Here is a 6,061-nt window from a genome sequence, read left to right on the forward strand (position 1 = left end):
AAGGTCCTCAGACTTCCCATGACCCATTGGTTGGGCGGTCCAAGGCGTGCTGGATTTGATTAGGGCCCAAATGTTTTTATTTCAGTTCCCGTTACATTTATTTAAAAAAAAATGTTGATTTAATGGTCATTTTAATTGGTCAAGCACTCTTTGGACCGGGCAAGACGCATTATGGTATCCTTCTACAATGTGTTAAGAATTCATATGACCCATTGGGAAGGTGGTCCAAGGGGTGCTAGTCTTGATTAGGGCCTAAAGTAATTTTTTTACATTAATTTAAGAGCTGATGAAGTACTGGTCATTTTAGTTGGTCAAAAACTATTTGGACCGGGCAAGATGCATTATGGTACCCTTCTACATAGTTATTAGAGTTCATATGACCCATGGGCCATAGATAAACCTCTTTCCACGACCATATGTTGAACATCTTGTAAGAAAGCTTTTGTCTTGCCAGAGGTGTTACGTCGATACCATTGTCGAATACGTAACTGAATCGGTAGCAGTTACTCATTCGCGAATGTCGAACGAGGCACGGGGAATAAGTATCTAACTTCACACCGGTACTATTCAAAATCTATTTTGTGATCGGCACTACCAGTCAGAAATCAGACTGCGACTTTTGACCGTTATTTCGCAATCATTAAACACTTCGCAAAAGCGGTGAAATGCATTGTGGGAGCTTAGTCCATCACTACATTTCAGTACACTGCAGCTTGGATATCGTCTGAAAATCCGTTTTAATACATATTCATAGAGCAGCAATCGAATTGCTTGAACCAAAACATTGAAGAAAAGAAGTTAAATATTCATTAAATATCTGTTTGCGACGATGTCGGACTCACGATGTGGATGAAATTCGGAAATTTCTTCGCCCCGGCTTGAAAAATAAAAACGAAACGTGAGTAAAAACCTTTCATCTTTCGAATTGCACATTTTCCGTTTTCAAGAAGGTACAACCTCCATCGTCCGGTCAATGGTATAAAACAAATTGAACAATGATTTTGGGCTAAATTCGGAGTTGTTCCAGCATTCTGGGTTGAATTAAAGTGACATTTGTAAGGTTGCTCTTGATCACCGGCATCAACGTATCCTATCGTGGTTAATTGAATATGTACATGTGTATGCGCATTACCATAGTGTGTAGCCTAGGGTTATAGTTTTAAGTATTCTACAGTACAGTGTATTCATATTACGGGACCTTGTGTTTATGAATGATGTTAGACATTGTTTACGAATACAATGTCGTTTCCTTGAATTTTAGGGTAGTGCTAGTACTGTAGTGACCGAGCAGTAGGACCCTACAGTACAACTACACAATACTAGGCCTATACTGGTAATTTTAAGTTTACTACTGACTTCTGCCACTGGTGGTTGTCAGCAATGGCAATACCTTCATACCAGCCCAGCTACTAGTAGTATTCAAGTACTAGTACATATAATAGTACTTGAAAATTAAAAAGCTTACATTGAAAAAAAGGTACTGCCTTGGTCGGCTCTGGTTAGTACTAAGTAGTTTTACCATTGTGTGATTTAATCCGGTGTACCTAGATACATAGGTTGGTCGAGTCAGTGACAGGTTCTGCACTGAACATTGGTTCTGCACTGAATTTTTGTACATTGTTCGCAACACATTTTGGTAGTATCCTTTTGTGTGTGAATTCATATTGCACTTATTTTTTGGGGGGGTTGTGCATGTGCCCATTTCACTTTGTTTCAAAGTTCTTCAACTTGTACTGTTGTATGTCTCTGTCATTTTCAGAGAGAAAATGCATTTACAAGTTCCACTACAATGTTACGTAATATGGGCTTGTTGCAACTAATCTCTGCCTGTTGCATTTAAAAGCAATGTGAAGTCATTCGTCATGTGACTCTAAATATTGTCTCCTATTATCCAATGTTCTGTTAATATTTATTTTTGTTTTCTTTTATTTTCAGGACTCTTTCTGCATCTGCGGGTTGGATTCTCCTTTGTGGGCAGTTGGGATATAGTACATGCATCGATATTCGAGACAATTGTAGCCTGCAATTATTTCAAGTTGCTTCCTTAATGTGTTTTTTTTTTTACATTATTCACAGTTTCAACAAATATGCATGTGTAAAATAAAAACCCCACCATATTATCTTCATTGTCATACATCATGTGGCAAATATTGATGCAATTGCATGTGGTTGTTTTTGTAGGTCCAGGTTGAAATAATGTTGCGGTGGAATGGAAAGTCAATTGTGCATCTTTTGTTCCTTGCAGAAAGTACACGAACCTAAGCATTCAATAAGGCTCAAGTTGATTTTTGTGTTTATGCATATGTGACACCTACCTTTGATAATTCACTCTGTAGACACAATCTAATGGGTAAAAGTGACCTGTTTTTGTTGCTTTGTCACAGGGTCAAACCTGACAAATTTCAAATAATGACAAGTCGTGGTACTCATCATGAATACTAATGAGGCCACAATTTCAAAGTTAATGTTTCAAAAATATAGTCCCAGCAATTGGTCTAACTGCATTGAGACATTGTGGTTGTTGGTCGATGACAGGTAAATGATAATATTTGGTATATTGATTATGTATATTAATGAGGGGATGTGGCTAAATACTAAGATTGGGTGGCCCATTAACCCTATACAGTAATATGGCATTTGTTCACCAAGGTATAATAGATATTTTAATTAAAGCTTGTTTCAACAGACTACTAATCAAGTCATTTCCAGTCAAGAGTGTAAAGTAATGTGTTAATTCACATACAATTTTTTCCAAGTCAGATCAATTTGCTGGTCCTTGCAAAAACGCAAGTGGAGAAATTGTGAAAGTTTTGCTATCGCACAGGTTGTTACACTGTTACTTCACCCTGAATTTTCTTGTTACATATTTGCTGACACCTCATCTTAATGTGCTTGCTAAGAACAGTGGTACAATGCTAAAGTCAGTTTTGTCAATCTCACTCCATTAACTTACCAAACAATGTTTTTCATGAGTGTTTGTTCATTGAGCATGAAATGTTGCCTTTCCTTTGGCCATATCAAAACAGTTTATTGAAGCCATAGTCATCGAATTCTTTCAATCAAAATTTCATTTCACCTTTTAACTTACATTTATGGAAAAGCGTCTTTAAACTGTATCTGTTGTGTTGCTTTGAAGTGTTTCGAATGATTTCTAAAGGTAGTCAGTATAGGCCCCAAATTATGGCACGCTATAATTGCTCGAAGTTTTCAAAAAGTACTTTCCTTGAGGTCTTTACTCTTCGAATTGTTCTCAGACATTTTGAGGAACAAACAAGGTGACTGAATGTCCCAGTGAGGAAAAATACAAATAGTTTAAGAATTTTGACAAAGGTGACCATACTTGAATATCTAGCATAATTGTGGCAAATACAGCATGGTAACATTATTTTTTATGTGTTTCAAATCAATTTAAAATTGAGGTTTTCTAATGAGCAACTATCAAAAGTATAGTGTGTTCATATATTAGATGAACAACACCTTAGTACAAACTACTAAGTATTGCTTAACCTCTTCTCTAATTTTTAACAAGTAATTCTTTTAAGGTTTCTTTTAACATTTTTTTTAAGGCGATCAGTCTTTCAGGTAAAAGTAATTTTCCTCCAATAAAAGAGAAATTCCTTTACAATTGGTATTCTATTTGATTCTTTGTTTGTCAAAGGTGTCAGAAATTGGATCTTGTACCTCATACCACATGTCCTTAAGACTAATAATATTTACAGCTCCTTAAAGACAAACATGCTATTCTGCTCCTCTGTACCTTTAATTGCAGTCTCTTGCAAGAAAGTGATTACAGTTATGCAGTTGCACATACTTATCCATCACCATGCAAGTTATGCAACAGGCGGATACCTCCTGTGGGTGGGGGGGGGGTGGGGATTGTTCCTATCAATATACTTTGACTTCACCTCTCATGGGATACTAAGGAATATGCAGTGCAATGTTACTATGATAAGGCTAAGCACATGCAGAGAAATTAATTCGCGATAGTAACCACACCCCCACTCTTTGAATTGCATGCTCAAGGTTTCAGAAAGGGTGTGATGTAATATGCTAAGCACATCACTTGTGTGAGATCACCCACCACCTCCCCCAGCACACACCATCGTTGAAACGTGCAATTGAAACCAAACCAGGTGATTGAGCATCGGCTGCTACGTAGTGCTTATGAATATCCCTACGAACCGTGGAAACGAGTTGAATGTAGAGCTGGATCATATGATGCTAACTTCTATACAAATTCAGTCATCACTGAATTTTGTCTAACATCACTCGGTGCCGTGTGGACTGAATTTTGACCGGTTGTTTTCTAGCAACCTGAAATTTTACGAATGTTTTCATTTGTGGTATGGATTTATCCAAGCAAAAACCTATTACATCTGCTAAAATCGATCGAAGTATGTACACTGGCTTCTGTGTTGTTGCATTCCAGCGCATACGCTGTGTTAAATGTATAGCTGTATATAGGATGCTAACTTGTTGAAATTTCAAAGATGGCGGCCCAACATCACCCGCGAGCATTGGAGACATGTGAAATGAATCGTGATCGGCCGTTTTCAAGCAGACTGTGATAATTGACGGATGTTTCTGTGTTTGGAATGAAATTATCTAACTGTTTGTGAACATTTGGCGTTTGTTCCGGTATTTTAAGTCTTTTATGAGTCGATTTCATGATCGGTCGCTATGGCTTTTGGAGCCGTGACCTAAATATCACCTGTAATTTAGCGGATTTCCTGTGAGTATTTCTGTTCGAATTTATCGCTAGTGGTAAGTCAGAAACCTTTTTATCTTAGTTTCCAGGTTCAGTAGACATTTGAATGAGGTTTTAATGAAAACAACACATTTATTTCAACATTTATTTCTCGTCTCTCAGTGAACGATTACCGCCGAAATTCAAAATGTGTGACGTCACCAAAGCTTAATAAATTCCGGCGAACCTTGGGTCTGCTTCCCAACTGTACGGCGTTGTCACAGAATGTTAGCACCAATCAAAATAGATCTCAGAGAAGATTTAGGGTTTCAGCCAATCGCAGGCATTTCCTGGATGAACAACATGTCTGCGCCCTTATGCCGACCCCGGTTTCAGTGGTGTACATGGAATTACGTTAGTAATAGCCGAGGCCTATACTTACAGTCACTTTATCAACCAAACAAGTGAAGCCTTCAGTTCCTGTTTTTGATATGAACGCAATGCATGTGTGCCCGGTGACTGTGTTGAGGACTACCAAGTAAAAGTGGTCGGATTTGCACAGAATAATGTTATTGCGTTACTTGACAAGTCGTCCATATGACTTCAAGTTACACACAGAGTGAGACTGGAGTAGGCTAGGCCCTTATAATTAAATAGGCAAAGGCCTAGCACTTAAGTTTATGTTAACGTTTACAGCTCATATAGCATCTGCACCTTATTATCTGAAAACGAAATTCATGATGAGGGACGTGTTGAAGATTCGTGTGGATCTTCCAGGCAGGTTGGTCTAGGCTTTATAATGTTGGCCGTGGCTATTCTTACGACTAGTCGTAACAATAATTTATTAACTATTCTTACGACATTGGCGAATTCATGCGCTATGAAGTAAATAAAGCAACTTCGCATGTAGTAGCGGTAACCCTTACCCCTAACCTAACCCTAACCCAACCCCTAACTGGGAAATATTGTTACTCCTAGTCGTAAAAATAGTACTCCTAGTCGTAAAAATAGCTGCGTTAAAGGAACTGCGCATGCGTGAAAGGGAATTATTGTTACGACTAGTCGTAAGAATAGCCACTTTGTATAATGTTTCTTCTCCAGTCCTAATTTTGTTCAAACAAGAGGATATTAATTATTCCTATTTCCCCATGATATTTCAGAAATAGGCCTATGGTAGATTTGAAGACAAACAATGGTCTGTTTGAGATATTGAAATGCACATTTGGTCTCCAACTGTGTAAACTCATTGAACTTCAATAGGCCTGTACATGTTATGATATTCGTTGTAAATTGTGATTGGCCTTTAATAACATTGTCGGCAAAAAAACATTTTTACAGGTTGCACAAGATTATTCTTTCCCTGATGAAGTCTTC

At 37.8% G+C, this 6,061-nt stretch overlaps 1 long non-coding RNA gene across 1 annotated transcript; it reads left to right on the forward strand.

The window, feature by feature from the left end:
• The first annotated feature begins 590 nt into the window (after positions 1–590).
• On the forward strand, positions 591–3,625 carry LOC139976114 (uncharacterized). Its single transcript, XR_011795997.1, has 2 exons — positions 591–898; positions 1,936–3,625. It is a non-coding gene; the product is annotated as an uncharacterized lncRNA (long non-coding RNA).
• The last annotated feature ends 2,436 nt before the right edge of the window (positions 3,626–6,061 follow it).

This window comes from Apostichopus japonicus, chromosome 11 (assembly GCF_037975245.1).
Source record: "Apostichopus japonicus isolate 1M-3 chromosome 11, ASM3797524v1, whole genome shotgun sequence".
Lineage (NCBI taxonomy): Eukaryota > Metazoa > Echinodermata > Holothuroidea > Aspidochirotida > Stichopodidae > Apostichopus > Apostichopus japonicus.